The 21153-nt window shown below is 29.3% G+C and overlaps 1 protein-coding gene across 2 annotated transcripts in view; it reads left to right on the plus strand.

Moving 5' to 3' along the window:
* The first annotated feature begins 600 nt into the window (after positions 1 to 600).
* The window catches only part of LOC107446800 (putative G protein-coupled receptor No18), a 126143-nt gene continuing 105590 nt past the window's right edge, over positions 601 to 21153 (plus strand). For both annotated transcript variants that reach the window (XM_016061569.4, XM_071188483.2), the window contains exon 1: positions 601 to 871. The gene's annotated coding sequence lies outside the window, so the exon portion shown is untranslated. The remainder of the gene's footprint in view (positions 872 to 21153) is intronic.

The raw sequence follows: 21153 nt of genomic DNA on the forward strand, positions 1-21153 counted from the left end.
ATCTCAAAATATTTAAGAAATTAATAAAAATAACATAAATAATGAAAACTATCTTTCTCAAGTATACTAAAGGAACAAGAACCTTTTGAAACATATACTTCTTAATAAACTTTCAAAACTACCGAAATTTCATCCCAGTTTTTTCAAATGTCGTATAATTTACTTTTAGTTAAGACAAAAATCTGACCAAGATACCTGAGTTTCAATGTATCTGGTCATTTTTTTTCTCCTATCAATCAACTTGAAAATGTTATTTTTTAACATAAATTTTTTTGGTAATTTTTCTTTTTATTATATTATAAATTGTACGAAAAAAAGTATTTTAACTAAAACAAATTCCTGGTGCCTCAGTTCTCACTTGTAACTGACAAAAAATGTAAATTTTAGGAACTGCAACTCTGAAAACTTTTCCCACTTTTGAAAATGTTGAACTTGCCTCGCATCTACTTTTTCTTATTCCGTCAATTCCACGCATGCCCTGTCTACACTCACATTTGTTCATTTCAAACGATTTTTCAGGGTCTGGCCAATGGCTTAGTTCAATACAGATTGCGTCACGTTGTTCGGAGACCCCTCGCACACCCCCAACTTCTATGTGGATCGTCTGCCAGGGAAACCCCGATTCACTTGCAAGATTGCAATGGCAGTAGAACGTTCTAAATTCTAAGTGATGCTTTAGTAGAGCTAAAATGATTGATATAAATTTGGTTAGTTTTGCACTTGCTTTTAACGAAAAATTCCTGAAAAACGAACAAATAAAAATAGATAAATATACTTCGCACTCACAACGAATTCTTAATTTTATGCATAATTAATTATAAGATGAAAAGAGTAAAGTTGCAGAGATGATACTTGAGTCTCATTTCATGAGGTAAGATTTTTAATTAATTGATTGAATTTGTGTTAGTAATTTATAAAGCAGTCGCTGAATTCGGAGAAAATAAAATTTTTAAGCGAATAAAACATTGCAATTTGGAATATTTAAAAAAATATTTATTTGGATTGCATTTTTACTGATAAATATGCAATATTTGTTCATTCATTTCTTGCAATTTAAGGAATTTTTAAACTAGTACAGGAATCGTATAATACAATTATGAATTTAATGTCAATATTGTAGAATGTAAGCAGAATAAACGGTTCATATCGCTCTAATTCTCCTGAGGAAAAAATCTATCTTAACAAACAGTTGATAAAAACCTCATTTCTTCTTCTAAAAAGGATGATCGTAAAAATTATTCATTAAGCTACAAACACATTTAACAAAAACTTGTTTTTAGATAGTAAAACTTGTATAGCAAAACTTGTATTTTTAGATATAGTACAAATCAATAGCGATTTTTTATTTATGTAATTAATTAATTTTTAAGATAAAAAAGGAAACATTGTAGAGATGATACTTGAGTTTTATTTCATCGGGTAAGACATGTAATTAAGTCATTTTATTTATATTATTAATTTATTATGCGTTCACTGAATTCTTAAAAATAATATTTAAATTTATATATAGTTAATAATAATAGTATTACTAATTAATAGCATAAATAATTAATAGTATTTAATAGTACTTGAAAAAATAGTATTTAAGAGAAAAAAAACTTTGCAATCTATAATATTCCAGTTCTTTCACGCAAATAATTTATTCGTTTTTTATTCTAACAGATAAATCTGCTGAAATTTTATAGCGATATTATTTTTAAATCATTGTTATTGTATATTGTTACAATTATATCAATTATGAATTTAAAGAAAATATTTTAAAAAATAATCGCAACAAGCAGATCAAAAAGCACCTATTCATCAGACGAAGAAAGAATAAGATGGCAGCAAACAATTCATAAAGCTGCAATTCTTTTGACTAAAACGAAAAGAAATCGTAACTATAGTTCTTTTAAAACTGAAAAGTGAAATTATCGCAATGAACAAAGCACGAAACTGTTAATACTTTACTTAATTTTGTTAGCATTATAATCTGTCATACAATTATAGCTACTTGCCATAGCATATACTACTTGTCATAGCATTATAACTTTTAATTTGTCTATCAAATTAATGTGCATGCAATTTTAAATAGAAAAAAAACACACTTCAATTCATGTAAATATAGTGTTTCAAATTATTTAATTTGAATTTTAATTAAACAAAAATTGTAAAATTTTCAATGCGAGATCCGAAATCAAATTTTTTTACATCAGTATAGCTCTAAGAGCCTTATAATTTAAAAATGTATTTAATATTACTAGTTTAGGATTTGCTCATGAAAAGAATTATTAAAGCTGTACAGCTTCTAATAAACGCAACTTGGTAGCAATATTCATAACGTTTAAATTATTTCATATGAAAAATAAATGAAAAGAAAACCGCTGGACTTAATATACTATGAAAAGAAATGAAATTGAACTTAACTATTGCATAATGTTGTAATGCTTTTGACAAACACAATTATCCTTTACATTAATTTATTTTTTCCCAAATACTCTCATTATTAAAACCTTTTAAATTCCACTTAAATATTTACTTTTATGCTCATATATATATAATTTTTTAGTTATTCAAATTAAATTGCCTTAAAGTACTTTATATTGCGAAAATGTTTGCACATATATTTATTTTAGTTTCTGAATATATTTTCAATTACTAAAATTATTTTAGCAATGCTATAAATTAAAATAAAATAAATAAAATAAATTATTTGCAATTTCAGATTTTTTTCTCGTTTGCTTCAATGGATTTTAATTTTTTTAAAAATAAAATTAGACTTTACCAATAATACAATTTTCTACAGACATTATACTGCGTTTAATTATAAACAAAATCTTCGCATTTAAAAATATGGGATCACATTATTAACTTGGTTTCTTATTCTAAAAATTATTATAATAATAACTACTCGAAGTATAATACTGACACGTTTTTGAAAATATATAATGGCAATATTTTGTTTTTGTCGAGATTTTCGCATAGAATTCGAAATGAATAAACTGATTTGCAGTTTATAATGATGCATTTTATGTTTATTTTTTAAAAAAATAAACATATTTATAACAGACAATTTTATTCTAAGAAAAAAGAATAAAAACAAACATAGATTCACGGTTATAATTATTTGAAAACGGAATTAATGCTTTGTAAAGAGTGCGTGTTATGTGTTTTTAATTTCGTTGTTTTGAAAAACACGAGTTTCTATATGCATATTAATTGGATAAAATATAAAGGTGTATTGTTACGTTAAATGAATTCGGTGAAATGTAGGCTACTCGTATTTCGAAATTCGTTTCAATATTAATGATTGAATAAAAAAAGCGAAAGAACATTTAAGAAATAAAATACTATTTCCAGCATTTCGAGAAAATATTAGCTAACTTTCAAATATGTTTTATAAATCTCTAGATGCGTCTATTACTTTTATTCTTATTGATCCCGTTTAACATAAACATATAGCTTGATTAAAAACTTCATTTGGCTTTAAAAACTATTAAGTTTTTGTTTTTTATCTTTATTTTTTTCACTCTCGTCTGCCGTATTTTTTCTAGTATTTTTTTTATCTTTATATTCCTTTTCCATTTGCCTTTTTAAATTAAATATTTCAAATAACATTTTTTCTTCATTTACGTCTGCAAGTCTTGAGAATGTGTCCTTATACTTGAGCTCTTGATTAATGTATAGTTTTTTACCATCTTTATATTTTTGGAAACCAATTGAAGTTTTAAATAAAGCATATCTTATTACTCCAATTTTTCGGGATTATTTATTTGACTCGTTAAGTTTCGCTTATTTTTTACAATTTTACGCCACGCACGTTATTCCCACTTAAAATATTTCTTGCAAACAGTTTTAAGCATTATTAATATTAATATTTCCAAACGGTCTTAAAAACTTTTTTAAGCGTTTTAAAAACCGAAATCATAGATACTGCTCATATGTTATAACCAGTTATGAAATACGTGTTCCTTTTCAAAAGTTTTGTAAACTAATAATGTTCTTTTAAATGTAAATTTCTAAAATATGAACAATATTTAAGATAATACTATACCGTTTTTGGCTCAATATAGCATTTAGGAAGAATTATTTAAAGTGTTTAATAAATACTCTAATTAATATTATCAAATATTAGTGAGCAAATTTGATGGATATAAATGAAAGCTTAAAAAATATTGTTAGATTTTAAGGACACTCTGGTTTAAAATTTCTAGAAATTGTTTTAAATGCTTTTAATTTAAGAAATTTGGTGCATGTTTATATTCGGTGCATGATTCAGTGATGCATGTAATAAACATTTATTGTGACACCGTATACATAACAAAAAATATAAAAAAACATTGGTCTTAAAACAATATTTTACAACTGGTTAATTGTGCTTTGCTAAACTTTTTGGCAGATTAATCATCTTTTTTATGTATTGTTAAAAACTGTATTATTTATAGCACTATTTCGAACTTTTCAACATGAAGCTTTTCTAGAAATAAATTAGGAATTTACATTTTTAATATTAAGCTTATCTAGGTTCTTAATATAATCATTAGTAATTGTGAATTTTAAATATAAAACTAACTTACAGAAATAAGTTTTATATTAAAATGTATGTCTTTTATCAATTTGTATTCATGTAATTTTCTTGGATATTAATTTTACATATATTACTTCAAAAAATGAGTAGATTTAAAACATGAGTCGATATCCTTTACGTGAAACTTTACGTATCATATATGATATAACATTTTAACGACATATACTTTTGTAAAAATTTTATTTTTTTAATGTTATATGCACTATTAGAATTCTCATTCAAAATTTATGATAAAATAATCAGCAGCAGTCAGTCCATTCAATTAACAGTAAAGTTTACGCTAAATAACATTTCTTACTAAACCGGTTTTGAAACCGTTAACAACTGGTGTTTTTATAAAATCATGAATACAAAACTATACGGTTGTTTTTAACCATTTACTACAAGCATGATTTTAAAACCATAAGAAGTGAGACTGTGATATATTTGAATCTTGAGAAGAAAAATTTAAACTAAAAATTTAAACTTTAAAAAAACTTTTAATTCATTCGGATGTTGATGAAAATTGGTACATGTGTATAGTGTGGACCAGGATAATAAAGAATCTGCTTCAAAGAAGTTAGATAAAATTTTGTCCACAATGCGTGGAAAAGAAAGGAAAATACAAATCGATATGCAAAACTTTTGTTCATAACATATGCTCAATGCACTTTTATATTTTCACAAAGCAAGTGTTATAATAGCTTGTCAAACCATATCACGTCAAATAATTGTTTCAGGATCTATTGCACTAACGTGAAGTACTTTGCTTGCTTTCCCTTCAATTTCATTTGCAAATTACTTCCTCTTCCTGGCAGCACTTCTCGATTACTCCCACCACTTCAGTTGGATAACAATCCTTTTCACAGTCTGGTTCGACATTGAGTCCTTTATGTAAGGCTTTCAAATATCGATATTCTTGCTATTTTAACACTGCTGTTCTTATTTCATTAAATTTTATCAGAAGACTTATTTATGGTAATACGACTACCACTGTTCAACTCAGCCTTGTTGTTTTGAACCAAATCCAAAAAACAAGGAGGGATACAGTTCATGCATTCGGACAAACTAGCCTTCGAGGAGGACTTTTTTGATTGAACTAACTTGAATTTACATTACGTAGGGTGAAAAAGAACGAACATTTCCCATGACTAACCATGGTTTCAGAGAAACACTTACACATAATCCGTTTTCCCTTGGGAATATTTTATTTCGGAAACTCGGTCTGTACGTGCCAGGAACATAAATAAAATAAACTTGCCATCACTAGGATTTGAACTTAGGCCACCTGATCTGGGCAGACGCGTTATATCTCCAGAGCCATAGCGACTCGCTATCATATCAGTGAATAAACTTTACCGATAATTCAAGTCTTGCGTCCATACCATCTAGAATGGTGAAAAATGATTTTATGTCCTTTCTTGAACATAAAATGCGCCCTCTACCAGTCAAAAATGAAACTTACCATACCAAGTATCCATATACCTGAACCTGAACTGTCTCTAGGTTAAAATAGATTACACTAGGTCGGTTGATCTAGTTTTATGAACTTTACAATGGCCTAAACAAAGTACATTTAATTATTAACACCTTAGTTATGCAAATCTACCTGAATAATACAAATAGTTTTTATTAATTATAAATAAAATGAGAAGGCAACGAATAATTTATACTTCCTTAGCAATCCAATATTTTTTTAGCATTATCCCAACATTAATTGGCAAAAAATTGTTGAATAAACAAGAACACTCAACCGAAAACTGATCCTTTTGTAAGAGAAATATAGTTTTTATAGGATAAAACAAAAGACAATGTAATCAATAGAATAAATTCCAGACGGATGAAGCCAATATAATTTGTGATAATCCATCATTTGTTAAACCACAATGATTGATTGCATTTGGGTCGCATAGATTGTCCCTAAGGTGCTGTCCTCAAAAATTACCCACCTATTGATTCTTTCTTCATTTTCTATTTTTAATCTACAGCTAGAAAAGAATCATTTGTCTTTTACTCTTTTAATTTAATATAAATTGATTTTTCATAAATATTTGATCCTCCTTAGAATATGAAAGATTTTTACTCGTATTGGCACATTTATGTACAATTAATGAAATCATATTCTTTAAAAAATTCATGTACAGAAATTATAAATCTAGTTATGTTTTGTGTTGAATGGCGTAAAACTTACATAAGTGAACCACTTACACTGCTTGTTTTGCTTGCCTTAGTGGTCAACTTATTAAAGAGGGTTAGTTATTGTTTATTTTATCCTTCTTATATCAAGTTATTGTGATTTAACACCAATCAAAATATAAATAAATGTTATCTAACTTATTTCAACATGAATTTAAAATTTAAGTTAATGAATATCCAATATATCTTAGAACAGGAGGTTAATTAAACAACAAATAAATTTTTTTTCTTAAACTTAGTATAGCTGATAAGTACTATTAAAAACAAATAATCATAATTTGTTAATGTTGCATCTCAGTTATTTATTATAAACTAGCCGCCAGTTGCGACTATCCAGTTTGCTTACACGAATACAGCACTTTACGGTTCCACAATGCTTTGCCGCCTTCATTAAGTCACCACTTCCCTGCTCCGCATTGATACTGTTGTATTCGGCAGCATTGCTCTAATTCTATGGCATTGCTATTTTGGAATCAATCCAAAAAATTTCAAAAATAAATAAGGATAATTTGTTTGTGTTGTATGTAAGTTATTCATTATAAACTAACTACCTGCAAGAACTATCTAGTTCGCCTGCACGAATACAGTGCTTTGCGATTTCACAATGTTTGCCGCCTTCGTGAAGTCACCCCTTCGCTGCTCCGCATTGATACTGTTACATTCAGCAGCATTGCTCTGATTCTATAGCATTGCTATTCTAGAAACAATCAAAAGTGATGGGAAAAAAATCGTGCCCGGACTCGCTCTTTGCGTTCCCCGTATTCTATTCAACACGAACTTAGAGCTTCTCAGTTCCACACTGTCCCTGCTACCTTCGGAATTAATTTGAGTTTAAGCATTTATATGAAGAGAAAGAAGGAGTTTGGTCTAAAAATTACTTAAATTTCCATATAATTTTTTTTTTCTTTTTACTTTAATATTAACATAACAAACACGGTTTTCAGTGAATATAATGAGATTTATTCCCTATTATTCGCATTTTCAGCTTGAAATACCAAAATACTTTTCAATTTAATCTCCATAAAAGGTGGTAGGAGTTACATCTGCAGCGGAAGAAAAAATATCTCTTGGTATTGTGGGCCTCGGACTGAAATTGGCTAATTCCCGGAGGGGTAAAATAGAGCACTCGAATTTCTCAATGTATGTGTTATTATTACTTCCTTATTCTGTGTGTTATTATATTTTGATCAGGGAAAAGGTGTCTATAGGTACACTTGGCCAGCTCTCGTTTACTAAATCACTATTGAACCAGCTGTAATGTATTCATGAAAATTGTATTCAAATTAGCAGCATTTAATAGAAGTTTTTGAATTAAAAATACATTTGGAATGGAATCTTTTGCAATGAAAGAGATTACCGCACCTCATAAATGAGGTGAGAATAAATTATTAAGCAAATAATTCATTTAAAGGCTATTTGCATTAGTTAAAATCGCACAAAACATGATTTATAGAAGTAAATTCTATATAGTAGCAATAGCAGTAGCGACTATTAATGTTCAACTCTTAAGTTTTTTTTTTTTTTTTTTTGACTGTCGCTGTACAGCTATCCCAATTTTAGGTCTACGATTACCAATGTTTAACTCCGTAGTCTTGTAATTTTTAACCCGATCCAAAAAACAAAGGAACTCCTGGATCAAGTATTGAGCGGAAGATACTTTCGTGGAGGACTTTTCGATGGAATTAACCAGCATTTGCGTTAGACAGAGAGGAAAATTTGAAAATATACCACGGTTATCCTGACGGGGTAAGGGGACTCTAACCCATGGTCCGTCTCTCATTGAGGATATTTTACATTAGCACTTTGGTTGGCAACAGCCAAGTACTGAATTTATATCGACCTGCTATCGCTGGGATTCGAACCCGGTTCACGCCATTGGAAGGAGAGCGCTCCACCCCCTGAACCACTACTGAATGTTTGAAAAGAAAAGTTAACTCTGAAGGTTCAGTTACCGCATGTGGTCAGCCTACCCACAAAGCGGACTAACGACTTTTTTAGAATCCCCTACGTATTAAAAATATTTCACACTCTTGAAATTCAGAACGTTTTATGATTTTGAGCCAAACCAAGAAAACAAAGGAATTCGTGGATCAACCATTGAGGCAAAATAGCTTTCGTGAAAGACTTTTTGATGTCACTATTTTTTTACCAGCATCTGCGTTACAAGGAGAGATAAACTATGAAAACCTTCAATGGCTAGCCCGAGAGCAAGAGAATTCAATTCCATGATCTGAGGCTTTTTTATGTAAGCACTATAGTCAGCCCTAGCTAAAAGTAGAATTTGTATCAACCGGCCACGCCACCTTTGGGATATGAACCTAGTTCACTTCATAAAGAAGGGAATGCTCTATCTTTTTATCCGCCAGCACAATGATATCCGTACAAAGAGAACGATAATACCGCATATTTCTTTCATAATTTTGAGAGAAGAAGTACAAACTTCTTGTTGTTCTCCATAAATTTGTCATTTAAATTTTAATGCAATTTCTGAGTACTGTAGTCAAGATATTACCTAATTATTTAATTTCACACTGTTTAGTGTGATTCAAGCTAATAGAAATAGCTATTAATTTAAAAATAAATAAAAATTTTATTTAAAAATTTTTCTCGTTTTGAAGTTTATCACAACTTCATAATACCTCTTACGAATTTGTAATTCATAGGGGGTATTATAAAGTTGCAACCAGCCTCCCTCCCCCTTCCCCATTTCGTAAGCAAACTTATAGCAGCTATGTTTGTTGAGAATTCTTGAAATTATTTTTTAAACTTAATAAGAATAAAATAAACTACTATTATATATAGAATTTAGCTAACAGTTTGTTTTTGTCTTTTTTTTCTTTTTAACTGTTAATATTTTTAAAAAAATTAAAAAGCTTAGTGAACGATTCGATAGTTCTGTATTTTAAACAAAAATATTTTTATTTAAAAAAACATTAAATTTTGTGGTTGAAAATTTTTGAATTAAAAATAAGAACTTATTTTTCTCTGTTTCAACAAATCTATAAATTGAGTTATTTCTAAGCAGTGTGTTAAAAAATTATTTCACAATGTAATTTAATATATAGAATCATTTGAATTTTAACGAAAATAATATATAAAAAAGAAACACGAATTAAAAATTCAATTCATTCTAAATTGTTAAAGCAAAAAATATAAATAAAAGAAGACTTCAGTGAAAAGTTCTTATCTTGCTATTTTCTTTCTAGGCACTTGAATGCAATAATTGAATTTAAATTTAATTACCACAAAAGACATAAATGTTAAAAAAGACTGTCATTTTAAAAAAAAATAAGCTATTGTTAAAGTCTGACACAAATTTTTTTTTTCTCGTTTCAAACCAGAATCCCAATGATTTAGTTCCAAAGGAAAACAAGAAAAAATATTAGCTATACTATTTCTTTTTATGGTAATAGTTTAAAACCAAAAGGATATCTAAATTAAATTAATGTCCTCCATTAAAAAACGAATATTGGAACAAACTGTCTCTTAAATAATGAATTATTAAGACATATATTTTGTTCCTCAGGTTTTTAAATTACAGCGTTTGTATTTTTTTCTCTTTTTATACAGAATGTATTTGTTTAAAAATATTAGCAAAATCTGTTTCTATGCTTATTTAACAAACAAAAAACAGTGACTCAAAAGCATCATAAGAAACGTTGGTTAAAAACTATTAACCACTATAAGCGTTGGTCAACTATTATAATATATTGTTGGTTAACTATTATAATATATTGTTGGTTAACTATTATATAAAAAACGTTAGTTAACTATTATGAACGGCATTATATTGAGCAACATTTAAAATTAACCAAATAAGCCTTAGTGACTTTTCAATCGTTTTGAAACAATTTTTAACTTATTAACAAAAAATTACTAAAAGATAAAATCTCACCAGAAACTAGTACGAATTTTTAATCTTATTTAGTTTTTTTCTGCTGCTTTTATACAATCGAAGTAATAGAAGAAAACTTAGACCTGTTAAAAAGCTAACTTTGTATCACTATCCTCTCCTCAATTTGTGCCTTGCACTCTTCAATGTCTATTACTTAACAAAAAGTTTAGCTGTTATTTCCAGTTAAATTTCTTTCTCACGGCCTTGAAACCATGCTAGTTGTAAATGGTTAAAAAATCGTACAGTTTTATAATTGAGGTTTTATAACCATACTAGATCATTTTCAAAATTGTAAAGAAGAAAAATTGTTCTTTATCGTAAATTTTACCGTTGACTGGATTAACAGACTGATTCCGGTTTATTTACCATAATTTTATAATGAAAAGTTTAGCAGTGTAGGTTTTCAGCATTTAATAAACTTCTTACGATTTCCTATTAAAATTCAATAATTATTTCTCTGTATTTAAACTTTTTTAAATTGGGAGGACAAGTTAAAAATTTTTTAATGATTTCGATAATCATATGATATCTATTATAATGGCCTTAATACTTTCAATATATCTTTCAGTTATTTTAATAGCTTTTATCAGTAACGATTTAATTATTTTAAATTGCCTACATTTTTTATTCTATTTTGTAATACATGCATAGTATTTAATATGTTTATTCCAGTAATATAATCTAAATTGTTTTATTTTATAGTTTTTAATTCAACAATAAGTTCAAATCATACACGGAGAAAAAATTCTGGAAAAAATTACCGTGTTATATAACAATAACATTTCTGGTAGTAAAACGATAATATGCAGTATTTATGCCATTCATTTAATAGTTTTTCGTTCATATGGTAACAATTTACCAGAAATTTTGGTTTTTCAAATTTATAGTTATTCTACAATTAGTATCGTATTATTTTACAATTAGTAAAAAATACAAAACTGAAAAGGAAATTTTTCCGAAAAAATGGTTTTATGCTATGCACTAAGGTATGATGATAAATTTATCAAATTTTATCACACATTGTAAAATTTTATTTATAGTTAATCGTACCAAAATCATTATTAACACTAGGTTTACGGGACGCGTAATTTTGACGCATTTCGAGTTTTGTTAGGAAAATTATAAAACCCGTGTGAATTTTGATTTTATCTCTTGTAATAACTTTTAACCATTGATCGAAGTAAATATATATTGAATGCTATTTTCTTCAAAAGTATGGAAATATTGAAATACCTATCTCTACGGATTCAATTTGACGCGATCATAATTTAGACAAAATTTTGAGTGAACAAGTAATTATTACATCAATAATAAATAGGAATGTACCGACAATACTTCGATTCGTTATCCGATATCGTTATTTCAAATAAAACAAACGATAAACAACTGTTGCCGATAAGCAATAATAGAAAGAACAAACGCAAAATGTCAATTGATATCAGAGTGTCAGATTTTGAAGGTTTCAGTTGCTTAGTTCGAGTATTGAAACATAAAATACTAGAATATTTCATAAATATATATCTCACATATTCATTTTATTTCTTGTAGTATTTGAATTCATTAAATTAAGAATCACAATTATATGTATTCTTCCATACGTCAAATTGACGCGTGTTCGTAGAGATAGGTAGATAACAAACGTCCGTAAACCTAGTGATGTATTGGTTCATGCGTCAAATTGACGTGTGTTCGTAGAGATAGGTATATAAGAAACGTCCGTAAACCTCGTTTTGAAACGCTTCAATGAAAATTATTGAGTTTTTAGCGTTCCCATAGAGACAGGAGCATGGTAAATTTTACCATATTCTATTATTTTCAACCACACTTTTTATTATTGTAATCTTTTAAACAGCAAGCAGCTTCAATGAAAATTATCGAGTTTTTAGCGTTCCCATAGAGACAGGAGCATGCTAAATTTTACCATATTCTATTATTTTCAACCACACTTTTTATTAGTGTAATCTTTTAAACAGCAAGCAAACAATATAGTTTCAATAATATTCAGTTTTTTTTTTGTTTTGATGTTTTATTTTTTAGTAAATTCTTTCAGTTTTTTAGGATTTCATTGAAGTTAAATTACCAGCAAACATCACTCAATTTCGGTACTTGTGTATTAAACGTGCCACCCGCGTGTGCCCTTTACATATTGAAAATTAGTTCGCTCGAAATTGTTTAACTATATTTGCACGCCTTTAGTGATATAATGGCTTCATTTCAATTATTAGAGATGTTACGTGGAATAATAAATCAGCATAATATCATGGATATGTCATTTTCGAGTGCAAATGTCTATGCGGGTAGTTTGACTACAATTTCGACAATCAATGCATTGAAATTGGTGTAGACATATAGAAAATATTTTGTTCCTTTCTGTAAAAGGTGAGAATAATATTAGTAAATTATTGTTCTGAAAGATAAATAAATTACAAAATTAAAGCAAATAATGGTGAACAATTCAACTGCCTTGTTTCATACTTTTGGATAAAATTTCAGCCAAAGAAAAGATTGGAAACATGACCATAATTGTTTTTGTTCCTAATATATATATGTAAAAAGAATAACATGTAATTAAAAGTTTTATTTCTATGCATAAAAACACAAAAAAGTTTAGAAATATTAATTGACTATGATGGATAAGTGCTAATATATCTATTTCTGTGAGGAAACATGAGTTTTTGCCATTTAAAAATTTTTCTTTCCTGTTTTCCTTTTTGAGTTTTTTTTTTCTTGTTTTCCTTTTGAGTTTTTTTTCTCTATGTAGCATAAAATAGTACAATAGGATTATTGTTTTGCAAAGTTTTATTAGAATATAAGTATTTTTCTTTACTGCAATTTTAATGACCTCCTTACATAAATATAGCTTAGTTTTATTTTAGTGATATAACACTAAATTGTCTCCTTCAAGGTATGGTAATTATGGGATATTTTATAAACAATTTCTTATCTTTTTTTGAAAAAAAAATTGAAATACCCTATTGATTTAAAATTCTATGTTTGGAGAAGCTAATTCTAAACACCAACATAGGGTGTCTCAAAACCATGGATTGAATCAACAGTGTTCAATATTTTCCTTAAAACTAAATTCAGTGGCGCGACAGCCCATAGAGGGCCAAGGCCTGCTATGCCCATCTCAGCTTTCTTGACTATGGGGGCTGAGGTGCAGGAGCAGATGCTCAGATTGGGTGGTCAGCCGAACGTGGAACCCCCAGTACTTAGCTTCCAAGCATAGCATACTTGGTACTCATTTTATCGACCCACTGAAGGGATGAAAGACTGAGATAACCTTGCACGACCGGAGGATCGAACCAAGGGCCTGTGACTTGAAAGCGCTGAGCACCCAGACACTGGTGTCACCATATTTTCTTTAAACAATGCATATGTATGCTGTTCCTTTGAGTAACATTCCACTTGAGTAGCACTTGGCTGTTAGCTGCCCATTGACATTCCAAAATTCAAATTTTTGGATACTTTTTAACATTTATGTAGTAGAAAATGAGTGCATTTAAATAATAAAAATGGTGGCGATTACTTTTCTCTAAAAGTCTTTGTCTAATCTAATCCAGCACAGTTCTTCGTGAGGTAAAAACATCGTTCTTTTGCTCTACCTTCGATGCATAATAGTTGCCACCATTTTTGGTGTTCAGTATCAGAAATATTTATTATAACAAATAGATATGATACACATAATTAGTAGTTGTAGTACTTTATTTACGTCACACTGGGCTATTGGTGACAGTCTGGGAGACATCACTGAAGAACCTCCAAAGAAATGACATCTCGATTTTGATTCATTTTATTGTTGACAGTAAATAACTGCACTAAACTTTATTGTTTTATTGCTCAAATCTACGTAAAACAAGCGATTTTAAGGCTCTAAAAGATTTTGAAAAATATTCCTGTTCAACTGAATGCTTTTGAGGACGCTAAACTGCTTGAGAAATCTATTATATCAAATTATTTTTCCACCTACATAAGTAATTTAAAATTTGAAATATATAAAAAGTGTTTTCAGGTAAACCAAATCCGTCAAATATTTCTCGAAAAATTTTTAAATAACAATTTATTTAAATTTTTTCCCCATATTCAAGCAAAACAGTCGAATGACCTGAAGTAAAATGGTATTCAAACTGTGAGAAAAATCGTTTGATAACTGTTTTCACCTTCTACGGTTAAACAGCCAGAGTTTTATCGCATTAACTAAACCCACCTAATGAAGCCACTTAGTTCCTTGCGGCTCGGTACATATTATTGCCTAGAGGGCTAACCTATCAATCACATGACCGACAGAACGGAGGTTCTAGTCCCAGCGTTGATTCCTCTATTCCCATCTGCACATGGAAAGTTTCCAGTATCCTGCACTCTCCAAGTTGCGACCCTGGATTATTGGATTAAAATGTTTACATTCATACTTGCGTACATACAGATGACAGCACCATAAAGCTGTTTAACATAAAAAAAAGTCAGGTATCTCTTAAGATAAGTAAAACAACCAGATAAAGTATATAAACCACATTTCACGGTTCATTTGATAAAACACAACTCAACCACAACCTGAATCGAATGCCCATTTTCCAGCGAAAAACCTAGATTTAATGCCCAGCTAAATATCTTTTTATGTTTGTTAAACCATGCTATTGGTAAATGGTTTAAAAGCAGTATAGTTTTGTGTTTATGACCATAACGGTGAAAAAGGTTTCGAAACCATAACGATAAAAAATGTTCATTACTGTGAACTTTACGGTTAATTGGGTGGCCAGACTGCAGCCGTTTATTTTTATGAAAATTCTAACCGCGTATATTACGTATACGTACTATTTATGTAATATATATTTTTAAAAGCTATAATATATTTTTGAAATAAAAAATAAGCAATTTCAGATAGAACAAAACTATTTGATGACAAAGTATCGTGACGCACTATTCGATAAAAAAAACGAAAGCCTAAGTCAATAACTATTTCATCTAAAAAGATATAAAACATATGTAATAGAGCTATCATGTTGTTCTTTAAACTGTTTAAAGACAAAAATAATGGATACAGAGTAGAAAGGAATAGTAAATACTCATACACGATCACGCAATTTAGTGATTCAAACTAAGTTCCCGTGATTCTTAGTCTAGGCCTAATAAATATAAATCAGGAAATTGCGTGTATCTATTTCTCAACTGTGTATATCATATGCTGGAATAATAGGATTTTTTTTTCTACTTAAAAGACAAATAATTCAACTTGTCTCAAAACAATTTATATGTCACGCCCTATATTCAACGATTGTTAAAAGTAATATATGGAATGAGAAAATAAGGGAAATAAGTTGTTATTAAAAAAGGCTATTTATATGATAATAAGTTAATTGCTCTTGATGTGTAATTATTTATAAGAAATATGAGTAATTATTTGAGCTGAGGTCAGAATTTGAGCAAATAAAGTATCATCAGTGCTTTTTGTATGTTTTTTAAATAAGAAGACCCACTCGCCTGAAAATATTACTTCGATCTATACAACTTTTTCAAACATCTGACAGCTTCTCGCACGAGACAGTTTTTTAAGTTTTATTTTCATTATAATAAGAAGATTTTGTTTTGTTTATTTTCTACTAAGAAATTGTCTTACAATATTGCTAGTAGTTAAACTCTAATATTGCTTTGCAAGTTTTGCATACTTGTATTATTATTTATCAAGTATTTTTAGCACGTATCTTGAATATATATATATATATATATATATATATATATATATATATATATATATATATATATATATATATATATATATATATATATATATATATACATAAAAAATGAATTCTGAGAAAAAATGAGAATGGTCAAAACTAACCAGACCAAAGCATTGGCAAAATACGTGAAAATCGTGTTATTAATCAACAAAAGATTTCTTAAGCCAAGCTTTATTTCGTAGATAAAAATTATGGCTTACTGCGTGATATCAAACTTAAAATTCTGTAGTTAAATTTTTATAAAAGCTAATACTAATATGCAATAAAATTAATTTAAAAATGTAAAATAAGTCTCTTGCCAATAATTTTGTTCCATATTCGGTGAGAAAATATTTTAATGTTCTTTCTGTGAAACAATGTGTTTCTTGTTGCGTTGTGTTGTTTCAATGGTGTGTGTTTCTTACCAATATGTGAACAACCTTTCTTTTTGCATTTTATATTAAGTAAAAAAATTTATAACGCATGGAAAAAAATTCTGCTCAACTTACAGTACAATATGATAAGTTTATCACTACACATTAACAAATACAAAACTGAAAAGTTAATTTAAAAGAACAAGCGGTTTTTATGCCATTCTCTCAGTTATCATGATAAAGTTACAAAATTTTATCACATTTATCAACTTTTATCTTATATTGTAAAACTGTGGCGTAATTACCACTATAAATATTAAATACCAAATCACTAGTATAGTAGACATGTTAACATGACTCTATCTTGAGGTACCTTTAGATAGATGAAGGTTGACATAGGCGATAATTATCTCCCTCAATGGTGACCCACGGACGTGATATGAACTCGCCAACTAGTATATAATCACTAGTATAGTAGACATGTTAACATGACTCTATCTTGAGGTACCTTTAGATAGATGAAGGTTGACATAGGCGATAATTATCTCCCTCAATGGTGACCCACGGACGTGATATGAACTCGCCAACTAGTATATAATCACTAGTATAGTAGACATGTTAACATGACTCTATCTTGAGGTACCTTTAGATAGATGAAGGTTGACATAGGCGATAATTATCTCCCTCAATGGTGACCCACGGACGTGATATGAACTCGCCAACTAGTATATAATCACTAGTATAGTAGACATGTTAACATGACTCTATCTTGAGGTACCTTTAGATAGATGAAGGTTGACATAGGCGATAATTATCTCCTTCAATGGTGACCCACGGACGTGATATGAACTCGCCAACTAGTATATAATCACTAGTATAGTAGACATGTTAACATGACTCTATCTTGAGGTACCTTTAGATAGATGTAGGTTGACATAGACGATAATTATCTCCCTCAATGGTGACCTGCGGACGTGATATGAACTCGCCAACTAGAATATAATCACTAGTATAGTAGACATGTTAACATGACTCTATCTTGAGGTACCTTTAGATAGATGAAGGTTGACATAGACGATAGTTATCTCCCTCAATGGTGACCTGCGGACGTGATATGAACTCGCCAACTAGAGTATAATCACTAGTATAGTAGACATGTTAACATGACTCTATCTTGAGGTACCTTTAGATAGATGAAGGTTGACATAGACGATAATTATCTCCCTCAATGGTGACCTGCGGACGTGATATGAACTCGCCAACTAGAATATAATCACTAGTATAGTAGACATGTTAACATGACTCTATCTTGAGGTACCTTTAGATAGATGAAGGTTGACATAGACGATAATTATCTCCCTCAATGGTGACCTGCGGACGTGATATGAACTCGCCAACTAGAATATAATCACTAGTATAGTAGACATGTTAACATGACTCTATCTTGAGGTACCTTTAGATAGATGAAGGTTGACATAGACGATAATTATCTCCCTCAATGGTGACCTGCGGACGTGATATGATACGCCAACTAGAATATAATCACTAGTATAGTAGACATGTTAACATGACTCTATCTTGAGGTACCTTTAGATAGATGAAAGTTGACATAGACGATAATTATCTCCCTCAATGGTGACCTGCGGACGTGATATGAACTCGCCAACTAGTATATAATCACTAGTATAGTAGACATGTTAACATGACTCTATCTTGAGGTACCTTTAGATAGATGTAGGTTGACATAGACGATAATTATCTCCCTCAATGGTGACCTGCGGACGTGATATGAACTCGCCAACTAGAATATAATCACTAGTATAGTAGACATGTTAACATGACTCTTTCTTGAGGTACCTTTAGATAGATGAAGGTTGACATAGACGATAATTATCTCCCTCAATGGTGACCTGCGGACGTGATATGAACTCGCCAACTAGAGTATAATCACTAGTATAGTAGACATGTTAACATGACTCTATCTTGAGGTACCTTTAGATAGATGAAGGTTGACATAGACGATAATTATCTCCCTCAATGGTGACCTGCGGACGTGATATGAACTATCTAACATCGATGGACACATTAAACAGTTGATTTAGTTAAAATATAGAGCTTAAAAAATAAATAAACCGTTGAGGTAAACAAAAGTCTCCCGGCAAATAAACAAAAATAAAGAAACAATATGAGCAAAAAAGATATAAATAAAAACAAAACAAAAAAAAACAGCACAAATCAACCAGTGTTTCGAATCCTATTACAGATAAAATCCTGGAAGGGGGGGGGGCATAATTACCACTATAAATATTAAATACCAAATCACTAGTATATATGACGTGTTAATATGATTCTATCTTTAGGTACCTTTAGATAGATGAAGGTTCACATCGTCGATAAATAAATCCCCTCAAACAATGTTTGGTGATAGTGCTTCTAAAATAATTACCAAAACGCTTTAGTGCTTTTTGATGTTTCCATGGAACCGGTAAGTTTCACCATCTTCTGGTAGTTTTGAATATACTTTTTTTCTCAGTGCAAAAGAAAACCTCTTTTTCATATCAAAGATTTAATATGGGACAAAAGAATTGGTTACTGAGATCAATTTTTAATATGACTCTGCCATACGTATTCGAAATCAATTTACAAGATGACCAAAACATTCTTCAAAAACACATAACCAATAATGGAAATCTGTCCTACACCAGAAATTTTATCAAAACATATGAAAAATAGTTTGTGAACTTTTGAAAAGAGAAGAGTTTTCAAACATTTTATTTTGTTTCAAGTTATATATTTTTTTCCCTGAAAGAAACCAGTTTTCGAGTATTAAAATAAAATTCAAAAAACTTACAATTTTCTTGAAGTATTATATTAAAATATATATATATATCTACATCCCACAAGATTCAAAAAACTCGAAAAGTGCTTTGAAAAATGTCTTCCGAGAAGAAATGGAGACAGAAAGAGAGAAATGTACTTTTCCGTTAGAAATGCTTTTTAAAACTATTTTAATCTAAAGTTTTAGATAAGTACAAATATTTTAGAATTCTTTAGAAAAGAAAAATAAAAGTTTTGCATTTACTTTCTTTTCGTAGTGAAATACGGTATTCCACAATATAAAGCATAAAGAAAGAGAAACCTCTGGAGGTTTAGGCGAGGTAAATGCCTCTTGGCGACAGTATTTTTTTTATTCTTGGCTGCTTTTCTAATTTATTTTTTGCTTCTCTTTTGTACGTAATACTAAGGTATACTTATCATCTCTTAAATTAGATCTTTGTTGTAAGTGCGAGGTTTCTTGTTTGTTAGTAGTATTTTTTTTCGTGGTATTATCTTTGAAGTTGCGAGTTACTGTAACAATAGGATCAGAACATTTTTAAAGAGAAGTAATGTAAGGGAATTTTTTTTATATATATAGTTTGGTTCAATACATTTTTATTAACACAACGTAAGAGGATTTACATTTAGAACATTATTTCCATGGTATTTTAGGAAGTTTATGTGATATTTATTGTTTCCAAATTTAAAATTCTTTCTGTGATATTGTTATGAAAGTGTTTTTTAACTTTTTAAAACTTCTGACAATAAAAAGCTTAAAAAAAGAATTCGTTAATGCCATTTTGCATGTACTAAAACGTTTCAAAAAATGAACTCACGTATGTCGTTGCTGTCTTTCGAAAAGAATTCGAACTCGAATATTTGTATCTGTAATATTATTTGTATTGTTCTTACCTTAAAAAGTCTTATAGATTATTATAATATTTAAGGTTAAAAATGTTTAATACTGAAAATGATTCACTTAACTTACGAAAATTATATCTAAAAACATTATATTCGCCATTAGACGTTATCGTTGGTATGAAGAATGACTGGTTGTTGGAATGTGGCTTTTGCTTATGTCAGCAATAGTTTTTTCCATTTTATTTCTATTGAGCTTAGCAGTCAAACATGAATTCTCATAAGTAGTACTTTCCATATTTTTTTCACAAAGAAAGATTTAGTTTATTTTTTTACTTAACACAAAGGCAGAAACAAATCGATGTAGATCAGCAATAAACTTATTCTGCAAAAAAGTTACTCATGCACACAAAACAAAAATAATCAAGGTTACAATTAAATACATAAACTAGTTCATTTAGCAGCTAGCTGGAGCTGAGGTCATAGGTTAGGTGGTCGTGCATCAGAGGGCGTCTTCTTCTAGAGTTGAGTGTATCTTGTTCATATTACATCCATATTGTGTCCGCAATTCTATTTTTCATGTCAAACACCCTATGACACTCAGCTTTTAGGAAATTTAAGGTTTTAGACATGTCTTAAGCATCTGGCTCTCTTGTTCGTTGCGCTGATAAAATTTCCTCCTCTTTTTCCATATATTACAAGATAAACTTATATTTATCAATAATAGCTCAAGTAGAAATATTATGGTGG

Source organism: Parasteatoda tepidariorum, chromosome 3 (assembly GCF_982258835.1).
Source record: "Parasteatoda tepidariorum strain Cologne lab strain chromosome 3, Ptep-v5.0, whole genome shotgun sequence".
NCBI lineage: Eukaryota > Metazoa > Arthropoda > Arachnida > Araneae > Theridiidae > Parasteatoda > Parasteatoda tepidariorum.